Source organism: Chelonoidis abingdonii, chromosome 26 (assembly GCF_003597395.2).
Source record: "Chelonoidis abingdonii isolate Lonesome George chromosome 26, CheloAbing_2.0, whole genome shotgun sequence".
Taxonomy (NCBI): domain Eukaryota; kingdom Metazoa; phylum Chordata; order Testudines; family Testudinidae; genus Chelonoidis; species Chelonoidis abingdonii.
This window is the reverse complement of record NC_133794.1, coordinates 12,110,704-12,127,308: the sequence shown is the minus strand read 5'-3', so window position 1 is coordinate 12,127,308 and position 16,605 is coordinate 12,110,704.

Here is a 16,605-nt window from a genome sequence, read left to right as displayed (position 1 = left end):
AAACACTCAGACTTTATTTACACCTGGTCTTATTCTGGACTAATTTTGCTAATTGGTTACTCCATTCTTATTCCCAGAATAAAAATGCCTTACTATAAATTAGTTTAATCCACTGGGATTAAACTAATTTGGGACAAGGCACTCTTATTCCAGAATATTGGTGTCCACACAGAGTTAACGAGGAATAGTTAATCTACTTTAAATTCACATACCTTCTTATTCTGGATTATCTTTCTGTGTAGACAAACCCATAATAAGAGACAGTCCCAGCTCCAAAGAGTTTATATTCTAAATAGATCAGACAGACAAATGTCAGGGAAGGGAAAGAGAGTTTGTTTACACCTGAAAATTAATTTTAAATTTAAATTAAGATGGGTATAAACAGAATCAATAGAGCCAGAAACACCTTCAGGAGCTTAAATACAATCAAAATCATCAAAACACAATAGCAAAACCAAACTCAAGATTTATCAGAGGTGTGTACTTTCAAACACCATAGTGCAGAATGCTGGGGCATGACAACGTATGACATGTCCAACCTGTCTTCATTCCATACAACCTGCCTCAGGAAAAAAACCTCTGTCTCTTTTGGCCCAGAACAAGCCCAAAGTGAGACCTATTCGCACAGAATAGCCAAGCAGATATGGCTTCATTACCAGAAGGCATTGGAGATGGATTGCCAATGTACTTTGGATAGAAACGGATTCCATCACCAGAATAGCAATAAGAGGGACACCTGAAGGCAAGCGAAAACGAGGCCACCTGAAAACATGGCAAAGAGCTGTGGAAGCTGAGCCGAAAAACCTGGGGCACAGCTGGGGAACCATTGAAAGACGTGCCAGAAACAGATAGGAGTGGAGGAACTTCGTCGCTCTCCTAAATGCCAGAGGCGTAATGGGTACTAACTATGAATTTAAAGCACAATAGCTATTCCCGAAGAACTCCGTGTTCCAGAATAAGTGTTGTAGAATAAGAGTGCCCACACATAATGTTACTGATGCCAAGTGCAGAACAGCCCCTACAAGCATGGAGTAGTGGAGTGACCAGTCATAGCAAGTCAATGCTAGAATCCACCTTCCATCAGCTATAGGCCAGGCCCTTATTAACAGGACCACCCTACACACTGCTCAAGTAGCCAATGAGGTCCAAGGATGTGGATAGAGCCTGCATGGGTGAAAACTTCTCCTGGTGCTCACGCCCCCTGCCCCACTCCCATTCCAACTCCTTCCCCAAAGTCCCTGCCCCAACTCTGCCCCTTACCTGCCTCATTGGACCCCTTCCCCAAATCCACAGCCCAGACTCGACTCTTCCCCGCCTCCTCCCCTGAGCGCGCCCAGTTCTCACTTCTCCCCCCTCCCTCCCACAGCTTGTTATACCACGAAACAGCTGTTTCACGATGGCAAGCCTGGGAGGAGAAGCAGGGACATGGCACCCTCAGGGGAGAAGGTGAAGGTGAGCTGGGGGGTGGGGCGGGGAGCTTGGCTGCAGAGCACCCTCAAAGTCGGTGCCTATGGGTAGAGGTGGCAATGAGAAAAGAGCAGAGCCAGTAGAGCTATGGAAGCTGGATTTAGGAGGAAATGATACCCTGTACATTTTACAGTGGTAGCCAACATTGTAGCTTAAAACCCCTCACGTCACCCCAGCCCACTTCCTCTCTCCCAGTCCGAGTAAAATTTTCAGCCCAAAACTATACAGGTTCAGATGAAAAAAAAAAAAAGTGAAGCAGCTACTAATGTGCATGGTGTTTGAAATGATCCTTAAATGAATCATTATCCTTTGGCAGTCAGGGTTATGACCCACAAATGAGAGTGTATAAACATGCCCGCATGGTGGCGCTGAAAGTTAAAAATAAAGATGCTAATAGAGGTGCCTGTCCGTCAGCAAAGTATTATATACAGTGGTTGTCAGGAAAAGCTTAAAAACCAATGCTTTGCAAAGCTGCGGTCGAAAGCAAAGCACATACATCCATATTTAGGTACCTAAATAAGTGGACAGGAGTGCTCAACACCTTAAAAAAAAAATCAGCACACTGAATTAATTGCCTACCTATAGATTTTAAATGCCCATCTTTGGTCACTCAGGTTTGAAAATTTTAACCTAGCCCTATTGAATGTTGGAGGATTTCGCCTTTCCGGTGAGATGCTGTATCGCTCCCTTGATTGATTTCTATTTAGCTACTATTTGTTTGGCACTGACAATGTGCTCACTGCTATGCAAACCCAAAGATAAAAATGCTCCCTGCTTTGAAGAACTTAAAAACTAAAGCCCTGATCTTGCAACCTGCTCTGTGCAGCTGAATCACTGCATCCATGCAGAGCTCCAGTGATTTCAGTACGGGTCCGCGCAGCTGCTGCAGTCTGCCAGTGGGCAGGTGCTTGCAAGGCCTAAAAAAAACAGACAGAGTGCACTAGGGAATCAAAAAGGAAGCAAGCAATTAGGCCCCGATCCTATGACTGGGCTCACACGTGCAGAACCCAGTGCAGTGGCAGAAGGAAGCGGCCTGCTAGGAGTTTTCCTTCTCTAAACTCCACGGTTATGATTCTTTTTCAAATAGAGGAGAAAAGAGAATGTACACACTGGGGTGGAGTTAAATCTTGCTCCAGAGCAAGGAGAAGGCTGGGTAAATCTTGCTAATTAATAATTAACCCACTAATTATTAATTAGCAAGATTGCATCAGAGAGACTAGAGTAGACCTTATTTTCTGTAAACACTGGAGCCTATCACCTCCTACATGATTTTAGGGATGGCTGCTGCCTCCTAAACAGGAAGTCACGTACTGTGTACACAATGCTGTGTGGGAGAGAGCATTTTTCCACTGCCGTCAGCGTGAGATGATTGCAATAGGCACGAGTGGAGAAAACGCAAGTGTCAGACAGGTAAACCGGCTTCAACGTGGTGCCAGTTAAAGCTTCATGGCATGCCACATCACCAGCTATTGTGTTTATGCTCCACGTTTTAGAGGGATAAGGCAGTACCAGGGAGAGGAGAATTGCTGGATCCAGTGCGGACAGAGCTTTGCAGGCCTAAATGGTCTTGAACAGCTACTAGGGTGAACAGTGCTATCGAAATATGATAAATAGCATGGATACCTGCTTGAGTCGAAACAGCCCCGAAGGTTGTGCCCATTAATGTTGTGCCTACAAAAAAAAAACCAAAAACAATCCTTTGGCAATGCAGCCGAGTGGCTCATATGGACAAGCCATCTTTATGGGAAGTAGGGTGACTAGATGTCCTGATTTTATAGGGACAGTCCTGATTTTTGGGTCTTTTTCTTATACAAGCTCCTCACCCCCGTCCTGATTTTTCACACTTGCTGTCTGGTCACCCTAATGGGAAGTAACTGTTGTGGAAGTTAATCACACCTTACATTCACCAGGACCACTAGCAATGGGTTTGATCAAGAATGACCTCAGCCATACAGCTGGAGAGCCGTTAGCTTTGAGTTCTATGGATGGACAGTGCTACTTAAGAGCTAGGTGTTGTTATGATGGATAGACAACTATGCAGGCTAATTGATGAGATGATCATCTTTGCACCACAAGTGGAACTGACAGCAGTGTCAGCTCTTGCCAGCCAGTGGAAGCATTCCTGTAAAAGAACCAGCGGCTTTGCCAACATAGGTTCTGCAGCTCCAGTTCTGGAGATTTAGGCCTGACTGTTATCGATCAGAGATGCAGTAAGAAATGATGGTGCCGTGCAGTGATTTTATTGATCCCCACTTTGAGGCCAAGACACAAATTATTAAAATCATTTAATTATTGGTGATTTTACTTATGACAACACTTTTCTGGCACCAAGGGTGTGAGTGAGGTTGTACAAACACCAAGTGAAGCTAAATAATTGTTCTGCTGTGGGAGAGAAGTAGCAGATTTTTTTATATCTAGAAATAGAGCCTCTCATCTCTGTGGCACACATCCAGAGTTTTTAGCCATGGTGGTGAGATATCTTGCAGAGCTAGGGAGTCGAATTTCTGGTCCATCAGAACAGGGTTGGAAACTTCCTGGGGGAAAGAGGCGCTTTAAGATGGAATTCAGGTGCTTGGGGAGACAGAAAATGACAGTTGCTATTAATTATTATTTTATATTAATATAGCCCCTAAAAATTCCAATCAAGATCCCATTGGAGTGCATTGTCTACAAACACATTGTAAGAGCAAGTCCCTGCTCCAGAGAACTTACAATCTAAGTAGACCAGACAGACAAAGGAAGCATAACTATCCCCATTTCACAGGCGGAGAATGCTGCCATAGGAAGATCACATGACTTGCCCCAGCTCACAATGGAAATCTGTGGCAGAGCAAGGCATTGAAGTCAGATTGCCCCTGCTGATGCCTTAATCACAAATCTATCATTTCTTTTGGCCAGGCTATTTGACAATGAACCAGAGCAACAACTGTTGTGTGACAGGCGAGTAAGGGAGCTCCTCTAATCAAGTCACTGAAATACAGAAGTGGGATTTATAATTCTGAGTTTTACTGAGCCTGTCTCTGATGCATGGGTATGTACAGAGTATTCCTGGAGTCCTGCTCCAGCATCATGCACTAGGCTCAGTGGAAAAATTGGGAATGGATTCCAGAGTCCTGGTGAAAAATCTAGTTTAGATTACCCCGAACATCTATAGATTATATAGGTAGCAGCAGTCATTGTAATGCAGGTAACATTTCTTCAAATGAAAAAAGTAGTGGGGCAAGCACCAGCAGAGTGCCGAGTGGAGTGAGCTGCAGAATACACAGCAGGAAGCGATCAGGCAAAGTACATGGCAAGAGATCAATCCAATGGCAGCCATAATTAGAATGGCATTAACACTACTGTAGCAGATCATAAATCTAGGGTTTTGGCAGCAGAGATTAAAAATTATGAAGCATCAAAGAAGTGCCAAAGTAAGTGAGATTACATTGCTAGGAGTAGGGATCTGCCAATCAACTCAAACACGAGCTGGAGAAAAATTTGTTCCAAATCACAGCATTGTGTATGTTAGTTCAGAGGTTCTCAAACTGGGGTCCGCGGACCAGAGATCCATTCAGGTGGTCTGCAGATAGTTCCCTCTAAGGTGTGCGGCTGCCCAGGCACACACGAGAGAATGAAGGGCCACCCACCTAATTAGTGGAGCCACACAGGCATTGGTCCACTAATTAGGTGCCTGGACCCTGGAGAAGATGCACATGTATGAAGAGGCGGTGGCCTTGGGGGGGAATAGGGAGTAGGTGGGAGGGGACAGTGGGGTGAGAAGAGGGGATGGGGGGAATTTGGGATGTGCAGAGCTGTGGTGGACAGAGAAAGAGGTGACTTTCCTCAGCTCCAGGGCTGCGGCTGTGAGGGAGAAATGGCCCACCTTCCCAGCCTCAGCTCGGGAGCTGCTGTGTCAGAGGAGAGAGGGAAAGACTCCCAGCTCCTTCCCAGTGCCAGCTCAGGGGCTGCCACAGTGCAGGGAGAGAAGGCACATTCATCGCATTAGAAAGGTAAGATTACTGATATCAGAATATGAGTTGGGAGCTTTTATTTGTAGAACAAAAAAAGTTAATAATTAAGGGTTTTTTTATATTGTGCTTTTATCCAAAGCACTTTACAATAGTTAGCTAAGGGTACAAACATTTGGAAAAGTCATTAAGTGGGCCACTGAGACCGTCAGCGATTTTCAAGTCGGCCACGGGAAAAAAAAGTTTGAGAACCACTGTGTTAGTTGATGTCGCATTTGGGATTTTAGAGGAAAGTTAGTATGGGCAACTTCTAAAGGTTTTGGAAGAGCTGAGTAAATAATTGATTTTTTGTTTCAGAGGCAGAACAACTGAGGAGAAAATGTGGCTCATTTTAAAGCGAAGCAGAATTTTTGATTTTTCTCAACTAAATGAAAAACTGCAAAAACATTCATGTGGGGCAAACGCGTTTCAAATGTTGATTCAGATCAACATTTTTTTCCAGCCTGAAGAAGTTATTTTGAAACTGTCAAAATGGTTGTCATTTCCAAAATATTTTTTTCAGCTGAAACTGCCAAATTTGACCTGAACTAATTAAGTGTTTCAATGCCTTGAAAAATTCATTGTTTGGTGAATTTATTATTCACCAAAAAATTTCTCCTTAATCTAATTTTAAGTTATTGATTATATTTTTGTATCCCTCTGATTCAAAAGTCCAGATTTCAGAAAAGCTGAGCAACCAGAAGACCTACCTAAGGGCTTGTCTACACTACCTGCCTGATCGGCGGGCAGCAATCGATCCAGCGGGGGCCAATTTATTGCATCTAGTATAGACACGATAATTGACCTCTGAGTGCTCTTCCATTGACTCCAGTACTCCACCAGAAAGAGAAGTGCAAGTGGAGTCAACAGAAGAGCATCAGCTGTGGACTTACCACAGTGAAAAGACCATGGTAAGTAGATCTAAGTACGTCGACTTCAGCTATGCTGTTCAGGTAGCTGAAATTGCATGTCTTAGCTCGACCCCGTGCGGTAGCATAGACAAGCCCTGAGTCATGTGTATTCCTGTTGGGCTTTACTCTAGCAACTAGGTCTCAATCCGATAGCTAGGGCTCACTGAGGTGACCATAAAGCCTTACTTTGGTCTTTATGGCAACGACACTGTTGCCAACTCTTGCAATTTTATCATAGGTCTTGTGATTTCTAGTGCATTTCTTAAAGCCCCAGCTCCCAACCTCAAGAGAGTGCATAGAATCTCAGCTTTCATTTCAAACAAAAAATTTAATTTTCTAGTCCTCCTGGTTGTAGAGAAAAGCTTGGAAACAGAGTGCAGCCTAAAGGCTCAGAAACCAGGAGTCAAAGAGGTAGAACTCCAGACTTACTATTCTTGAAAAGTCTCATTAGTTTTAAGCCAATCTCATGATGTTTTGGGGGTCTGGCTCATTAATGTTGAGCATTTGGGGTTGGCAAAATGGAAACTGGGCTTTGCTCTGGTGTCTAGGCCTCACGCCAGATGTGTGGACCCAGATCCTCAAAGGTACATAACTCCCATCAATTTCAGTGAGAGTTAGGTGCCTAAATACTTCTGAAATTAAAGTCTGGGTTACTAAATCTCACTTTGACGATTTGAGTTCACTACGCAACTAGGCCTTCCTCTGCTAACTGGCCCTCACTTCAGCAACAAAGCAGGAGTGAGGTTCTGGAACAGCCTTCCAAGACGACTAGCAGGGGCAAAAACCTAACTTGTTTTAAGACTGAACTTGATAAGTTTATGGAGCCAGTGCTATAACGTGATTGCCTACAACGGCTTCTGGCTCATCCGTGACTGAGAACAAGAGCAGGATTTGAAAAGGTTTGGAAAACTATGGAAAATGAGAACATCCACAGTTGTAATATGCAGGAGGAAATAAAAACGTGGACGTGTGTAGAGGATCCGAAAGAGGTGAAGCTGAAACGAAATTAGCAAAAGAAACCAACATATCCCCTTTAAGAAGGCCTCCTAACCAACCCCAGCCAGAGCAATGCCTAGTTCTCTTAAAACTAAAGTTGTGCCACCATAGTGCTTGAGTGTAGACATTCACTACAGTTACGGGAGAGGTTCTCCTGTCGCTGTAATTAATCCACCTCCCCAAGAGATGGTAGTTAGAATTCTTTCCGTTGACCAAGCGCTGTCTACCCCGGCACACCTACGTCTCTAAAGGGCCGTGGTTATTTTGCCTTACTAATGTCGCTGTGTCACAGTACGTTTTCAGTGTACATTCAGCCCTTGTTATTAAACAAAGTGCACAGACAGGCTTTCTCCTTTTCCCTTTGTCATCAGGTCAGGAGAGGAGCCACTGAACCCAGATCATACAGCTCTTACCGCAGAGCCGTGAGTCAGAACAACCAAACTTCTACTCTGAACAACAAAGGCACTAGGGCCTAGGTCAGGCTAGTGATCACCCCCCAGATCACTAGCCTGACCTCGGCCCTAGTTTTTGTTGTCCTAGTCCCTCCTCCCTTGCTCAACTTCCTTTTTCCTGTTGATATAGCCCAGCCCCCAGGGCAGAGCAAGGGGCTTCTTGATTGCGGTCCAGCTGTCTGGGCGATCAGCTCCAGACTGTATCTTTTAGGGATAGTACACCCCATCACATAGTGATATAAGCCCTCATGCTTCAGGGCATAAATCAACCTCTAACTGAAGGGGTTAGGAAGAATCCACCCCTGTAGACACCCTAACTCACATGTTAAGGTTTCTTGCGACTTCTTCTGAAGCAGTTGCTACTGGCCACTGTCAGACATAGGATCCTACCACTGCTTTGATCCCAGATGGCAGTTCCCATGAACCAGGTCACCCACCCACCCTCCCTGAGAATTACCTGCTGTTATACCTGATGGTTGCACAATAAGAGTGAAACTGAGCTAATTAAACACTGCCACTCAAAAGGCCAAGTGTCGAAAGCAGCCTGAGTCAACAGCAATTTATTCTGTTGAGGATTGTTACATGATTCAGCACAGAGAGTTCCTAATTATCCCTCCTAGATAAATGTTAATGGCTAGAATGATGTTTGTATGGCAATGACGCAGTTCAGTTGCTTTTCTAAGAATTTCTACAAACGTATAATGATATATTATCTTTATATATTTAACTTGTAGAACTCCTTGCCTGAAGAGGTTGTGAAGGCTAGGACTATAACAGGGTTTAACAGAGAACTGGATGAATTCATGGAGGTTAAGTCCATTAATGGCTATTAGCCAGGATGGGTAAGGAAGGGTGTCCCTAGCCTCTGTTTGTCAGAGGATGGTGATGGACGTCAGGAGAGAGATCACTTGATCATTACCTGTTAGGTTCACTTCCTTTGGGGCACCTGGCATTGGCCACTGTCGGTGGACAGGATACTGGGCTGGATGGACCTTTGGTCTGACCCAGTACGGCCGTTCTTATAACATATAATATTTCCCCGGCCACAGCCATTTAGAGCATTGTAATAACCAGATACCATGCAGTGCTAAGTTGTATACCACATAGCTAGAGCTCCTGACATTTGTGGGTCAGCAGAGGGGAAAGCCGATGCAGCCTCCTACAAACTGTGCCTCATTTTTCCACATCCTGCTTCCAATGCGAGTGTGTGTTGGGTGTGAGTGGGTGGGACTCACCATGTTAGCGCCTCCTGCTGTTCATCTTATGGGTCAGCTCCACAGGTCGGTACACTGGCTCTCAGTAGTGTCTCACCTGCCATCACTTGTGCTTCTGGACCTGTGTTGCTCCAAAGACCTTGGAGGGGGGAGGGGACCCAGGCCCATGCACTACTCCAGATCCCAGCCCGGGGACCCTGTGGATGGCAGCTATGCTCTGTGTCCCCTCCAACCTTTCAGTTTACTTCCCAGGGCCACTTCCCCGCAGCCCTAGCACCTTCTCTGCTCTTGTCTCCAGGCCTCCCTATGCCAGTCTTAACAGCCAGCCAGGAGTTAGCTCTCACTCCCCTGATCCTGCCCAAGGTGCTAGCCTTCTTCCTCCTGCAAGGCCACCAATTCTCCCTCCTCAAGCACCAGGGAGCAACTGAAGCTGCTCTAGCCTGCAGTCCTTCTTATATGGGCCTGCCTGGCCCTGATTAGTTGCTCCTCGCAGCCCATCTCTAATTGACTGCCTCCTGCACAGCCTCCCTAGGGTTCTATTAACCCCTTATGGGCCAGTGTGAGGCAGATGCCCCATCACATAGGGGAAGAGGATTAGGGGAAAGCACAAAGTGTTGCCACACCATACAAGGGTTTCAGGTCCCTAAAAACCTGATCCAATGACCATTTAGGTGCCTAATTCTCACTGAATGCAACCACAGTTAGGAATCTAAATACCTGCTTTGAGGATCTGGGCTACAGGGGGGCACTGGAACAGGCCATGTGGCAGCAAAGAAAACCTTCTCGGAGCTTGAGTAGAGTATCACTAACTTCCCACACCAGAACTAACCCGAATATAATGCATGCTGAAATCCACCTGTTACGGGAATGTTAAGCACACTAGCATCACAGATTGGAGTGGTAAAGCCCTATTAAATCATCTAGCCTATGCAGTCTCAATGTGAGGGTGAGGAAAATGACAAACAGGGAGGAATCAAACTTGGTTAGGGCATGTAGATGCTCCTGTTGTATTAGCCACAATAAATCCAGAACAGGTGGCATCAAGTTATTCGAATAGAATGTTCTCCTACTCAACTCGGTCAGCTTCTCTCAAATCCCTCAGGATCTGTCTTTCAATTCAGGGCTAATTCCCCAGGACTGGTTCAGTTAATCAGTGAATTATCGCTATTTGCACGTATTATTTCGCCTTAGCCAAATGGCAATGCTGGTAATTCCATCCTGCATATGTAACCCTCACACCTCCTGGGTGTGGTGTTGTGTCCCATCTAGTGGCATTGAGATCACTTAAAGAGAGCAATGAATGAGTGTGCTCTACAGCCTTAGCTAACAAGTCTGGCTTTTAGCTCATGTGGTAGAGGCTCATGCACTAAGCTCCAGCGGTCCCAGATTCAATCCTCCCCGATGACAACTCTGGGCTGTTGATATTACACTTCTGTGCCTTTTCTCCTTTAGTTTCAGCTGGATTCCATATTGTTCTCAGTTTCTATCTCTCATTGCTGTGCTATTTAAGCTGCTGCTACCTTTCACCACCCCCAGGTAGCTGCATTTCAGAGGCTGGGAAAAGTGATTTGGGGGTTTGGATCCTCTGAGATGAAAAGTGCTATGTGCATTTAAGGAATTCTTTTCAATTCGCCAGTGGAACTCATTGGCCTAAGCCAGTGGCTCACAACCTTTCCAGACTTCTGTACCCCTGATTTGTCTTGCATACCCCCAAGTTTCACCTCACTTAAAAATGACTTGCCTACAAAATCAGACATCAAAATACAAAAGTGTCATATCACACTAGTACTGAACAATTGCTGACTTTCTCGTTTTTACCATATAATTAGAAAATAGTCCAATATTTATATTCCAATTCATTTCCTTACATTTCAGCGTATAGTATATAGAGCAGTATAAACAAGTCTGTATGAAATTGTAGTTTGCACTTACTTCACTAGTGCGTTTTATGTCGCCTGTTGTAAAACTAGGCAAATATCTAGATGCGTTGATGTACCCCCTGGAAGACCTCTGTGTACCCCTAGGGGTACATGTACCACCGGCCTAAAATATTGTGAACTAAAGCACAGCGGGATTTGAGACAATCTGGAGAATTCTGTGGCAAATGAGACCATCTGCTGTTATACTGAATACGAGTAAATAAAAATGAGGAAGCATATACAGAATCTGAGAAAGGGAGGAGCAAAAACCAAATGAACATTAAAAAAAAAAGTCCCCTCTAAGAAGGCCTGTGAGCCAACTCCAGCTAGCAAAGTTCCTAGTTCTTTTAGGGTAGTCTACACTGCAATTAAAAACACGTGGCTGGCCTGTGCCAGCTGACTCAGGCTCACAGGGCTTGTGGTAGGGAGCTGTTTATTTGCAGTGTAGACATTCTGGCAGGGGCCACAAGCCTAAGTTCTGGGACACTTCCATCTCGCAAGGTCCTACAGCCCAAACATCTACCCCGCCATGAAAAAATCTCCTCAGCCAGCTGGCATGGGCCAGCAACGGGTGTCTAATTACAGTGGAGCTGTACCTTTATGTGTAACAAACTGAACAGGCAGGCTCTCTCGCTTTCCCTTCAGCATCACGTCAGATGAGGAGCCACTCCACCCAGATCACATGGTCTTTCCTCACAGAACCTTGAGTTGGAGCAACCAAACTTCTACTCTGAAAAAGTCATGAGGGCCCAGGTCAGGCTAGTGACCGGGGGGTTGCACCCTATAGCAGCCAGCATGGCTCCTAGTGCCTCCTCCCTTGCTCAGCTTCCTTTTCCAGTTTATATAGCCTAGATCCAGGGGCTCCTTGCCTGCATCCCAGCTCTCTTGGCTGTCTGCTCCATACCAAGTCTTCTAGGGGTAGCACATTTCTAGGGGAGAAGGGTAGCTCAGTGGTTTAAGCACTAGCCTGCTAAACCCAGGGTTGTGAGCTCAATCTTTGAGGGGACTACTTGGGGATCTGGGGCAAAAACCAGTACTTGGTCCTACTAGTGAAGGCAGTGGGCTGGATTTGTTGACCTTTCAGGGTCCCTTCCAGCTCTATGAGATATGCACAGTGATATAAGCCCCCATGCTTCAGGGTGTTAACCAACCTCTAATTGAGGGGGAATCCAGTAGACAGGGTACCCCTTAACTCACATGTTAGGATTTCTTGCAGCTGATACTGGTCTCTGTCAGACACAGGATCCTACCACTGCTTTGATCCCAGACAGCAGTTCCTTTGAGCCCAGGCACACACCTTCCCTCACTGAGGATCAATGGCTATTATATATTGCATTAGCACAACCAGGTGAAACCAGGCTAATTAAACACTGCCACTCAAGAAGCCAGGCGTGTTGAAAGCAGCCTAAGTCATCAGCAATTTACTCTATTGAGGATCACAACAGGCTTCACCACAGAGTTCCTAATTATCCCTCTTATATATGGCAATGACCCAGATCAGTTACTTTTCTAGGACTTCTGCCCCATGATAGGTTTCACATTTAATAACTGCGACATATATATACCTGTGATACTGTGACTGAGGCTTGTGAGCCACAAGGGACTGTTTAAAGTCTGCTGCAGCTCCTTACAGCACATGATATTCAAACACAGTGTGATTTAACTATTAACCAATCCAACAGGGTGTTTTTACTAGGCTATTAACCAATTGTAGTTGATAAAATAATAATACTTGATCAGTCATTTAGCTGTGCGAATAAAATTATATACACCTCTACCCCAATATAACGTGACCTGATATAACACAAATTCGGATATAATGCTGTAAAGCAGTGGGGCGGGGTGGGGCTGCACACTCTGGCAGATCCAAGAAAGTTCAATATAACGCGGTTTCACCTATAACGCAGTAAGATTTTTTGGCTCCCAAGGACAGCGTTATATTGGGGTAGAGATGTATATATGAGCTCATAGACACTGACTCCATGGGTGCGCTGGGGCTGGAGCATCCACAGGGAAAAATCCCCACCCTGCCCCCCCGTCCCAACTCACCTCCACCTCTGCTCTGCCTCCACCTCCTCCCCTGGGCACCGCCGCGTGCCTGCTTTTCCCACTGGTTTCCGCCACTTGTGCCGTGAAACAGCTGATTCGCGCAGCAAGCGCTGGGAGGGCATGGGGAGCAGGCAGAACGTGGCACACTCGGGGAGGAGGCGGTGCCGGGGTGGGGATTTGGGGAAGGGGTCCAATAGGGGCAGGTAGGGGGTGGCGTTGGGGCAGAGACTTTGGGGAAGGGGTTGGAATGGGGGCGGGGAAAGGATGGATTCAGGGCGGGGTCAGGGGCACAAGCACCCACCGGTGCCGGGGAAAGTTGGCGCCTATGTATGAGCTCAATTTAGATTATCCAAAAGAAGAGCAGCAAAGAATCCTGGGGCACCTTATAGACTAACAGACATTTTGGAGCATGAGCTTTCGTGGGTGAAAGCTCATGCTCGAAAACGTCAGTTAGCCTATAAGGTGCCACAGGATTCTTTGCTGCTTTTACAGATCCAGACTAACAGGGCTACCCCTCTGATACAAAAGAAGAGGTGACTTGGTTAGTGTATACGTACCTTCAGGCCATAGGTGCCAACTTCATAGGTGCTCCAGCACTGGAGCACCCACAGAAAAAAATTAATGGGTGCTTGGCACCCACTGGCACCCAGTCCCCCCCTCCCACCTGCACCTCCCGCCCACCTGCCACCCCGCTGATCAGTGCCTCCCATTCCCTCCCGGCGCCTACCGCCTACCGGGATCAGCTGTTTCGCGGCGTGCAGGAGGCTCTGAGAGTGAGGCGGAGGAGTGGGGGATGGAGGCATGCTGGGGGGAGGAGGCAGAATTGGGCTAGAAGAGGTGGGACGCGGGGAGGGTGGGGGCTTGGGAAAAGGGGCGGGGCTTGGGGTTGAGCGGGGGGTTGAATACGCCCCCCTCCCAGGCCTGGAGGAAACCGGTGCCTATGCTTCAGGGGGAGAAAATATCAGCTGCTAAAGAGCTCTTTAGTCTAGTAGAGAAAAGCAGGACAAGAACCAATGGCTGGAAGTTAAAGGCAAAGAAATTCAAATGAGAAATAAGGTGCGCTTTATTTTAACTGTGAGGGTGATTATTGGGCAAAAGCCACTAACAGTCGTGGTGGATTCTCCAGCTCTTGAAGTTTTGGAATCAAGTCTGGATGCCTTTCTGGGAAGAGATGCTTTAGTCAAACACAAATTACTCAGCACAATCCCGCAATAAGTAGATAAAATCATCTGCCCTGTTTTATACAGGTCAGGCTAGATGGGCATGGGTCACTTGCTGGGGGATTCTCTGCAGCTTGAGGTCTTCAGACCACAATTTGAGGACTTCAGTGACTCGGCCATGGGTTGGGGGTTTGTTGCAGGAGTGGGTGGGTGAGATTCTGTGGCCTGCATTGTGCAGGAGGTCGGACTAGATGATCACGGTGGTCCCTTATGGCCTTAGAATCTATGATCTTGCCGGCCTTAAAAAAAAAAATCTAATCTACAAAGCCTGCTGTATGTTATTCTGCCTCCACTCTAGGCTCCGTCAAAAAGAAAAAACAAGGATCCTCCCACTTTTGCAACAATTTATTAGCAAAGTCCAGAGAAAATACAAAATTTTATTTACAAGGAAATCAAAGGAATGGAAGGAGTGCGCTGGTCACAGGCGGAGCTGGGATTCTGAGGATAGAGCACAAGGACATAGCAAGGGGAGCTGTGCGGATGGAGACAAACAATCCCGCCTCACCCGAGCCCACCTAGGGAAAACCCAGCCCTCGCCCTCTGATGGGTCCCCCTGAGGGCCCCTCTCCTGCATCACTGAAACCAACGGAGGCTTCGTCTCGCTCAGTGCTAACTCCTTCCTCATCCCTGTTGTATCTGAGCACAGAGGACTTTTGCTGCTGGCTTCAACGAGAAACAGGATCGGGCCCCTACCTGGAGAGCTGGATCGGCTGCAATCCACAGGGGAAGCTAAGCAGCAGCAGCAGCGACTGAACAGACAGGACAATGCAAGGATGGGAGCCCCTGCAATTCCACCAAGGAACACAAAGGGGCAGCAAGCTATTTTGGTTCCATTGATTTCCCCTGGAGAGAGACTAGCAGGTGCCATGCAGGTGTTTTCCACTGGAAAACAGGGGGACCAGGAGCAGAAGCTGCAACTCAGGCCTTGGTAGTGAAAGGCAAATCACTCCACGCTGCAGAAGAGATAGGGCCAAGTGGGGATCCGGATCTGGACTTCTCCCAAAGTACACCTGGCATTTGGATCAAGCTGCTTGTAGGGAGAGGGGGCAAACTTTGGACCTGGAGCCAGATCCAAATTTCTCCCAAAATCCAGGAGGCATTTGGATTCAGGGTTCTGATTCTACCCATTGTAGAGGCAGGAGGCAGCTGCAAAGTTTGGACCTGGAGCTGAACTTTTCCCTGATGTATATGAGTATCCAGATCCGGGTCCTTCTCGGGCTGGAAGACTGCAACTCAGGAGGCTGCTAAAGCCTTAAAAATCAGCCCTGGCATAGGTGCAGAGGGAAGCATTTGCCCTTCTCTGCAGTAGCTCTCTGGGGGTAGATAATGAGGGAAACTGTGATTTCAGTTTATGTTAAGATCCTTGCAGAGAGGGTTCAACTAGGGAATGGGTGAGGGTGATATCCAGACAATTTCTCCCCTGTAATTGCATCTGTCCCGTTTCCAAGTGCTCAATAATTTTCTTGGTCAGGGCACTTATTTCCCTTCCTCCACCCTCCTCTCTATATTGTTTTAAGGGTTGCAGTATCCTGTGCAAGATATTGCACTGACCCAGCTAATATATATCTGCACCACCGCACTCTACAAGATAGAAACAGAATTCAACTGTGTATCATAGGTCCTATACTGCCAGCAGCTAATGGAGATTCTCCTTTAGCCCAGGGGGTTGGGCTTTTGGACTAGAAAGATCCATGTTCTATCTCTACTGTCACCGTGAAGTTCTAAATGGCCACTGTGTGCAGTGCAGCAACATCTAGGAAGAGCCAATGCAATCATGGATTTGCAACAATATATAACAGCCTATTTGCTTTGATTGCAAGCCATAGGAATTTCATAAACAAATGAATCCGTGGATTGGAGTTATCTTTCGTAAGAACTCATTCTCGAGGAGATGGGCAGGGCAAATATGTTGAGAAGCAAATTGTGCCAGGACTGGTATGTACCCAACTGTCTCCTTTCACCTTGTAGCATTCAGGCCTGCTTCTCTGCTAAACCCGCACCACATGTCACCATTTACACCTGTGTTTCGTGCCCACTTTGCACTGATGTAAATGAAGACTCATGACGCAGGGCCATGGTGAACTGGGTCCTGGCTTGGAAGGCTTCTGCAGCCAGCACTTGATCTCTTCTGCTATTTTGATCTCCCCAGAATGCAAGGGAATCAAACTCTTAGCATCTTAACCTTCCATTAGCAATAGGGTCCTGATCCGTGAGGGGGGCTCCAGGACCTATTGCAACATGAATAATAATAATGAAACTCACTGGCCATGGCTGATGATTTTGGCCTATACGTTTGTAAAAAGTTTTAAAGATGTTAAGTGCTAATTATTATGACCAAGAAGTATAACTTGAGTAAACAGCTGCCCCTTTCTGCCGGCAGATCTCTGA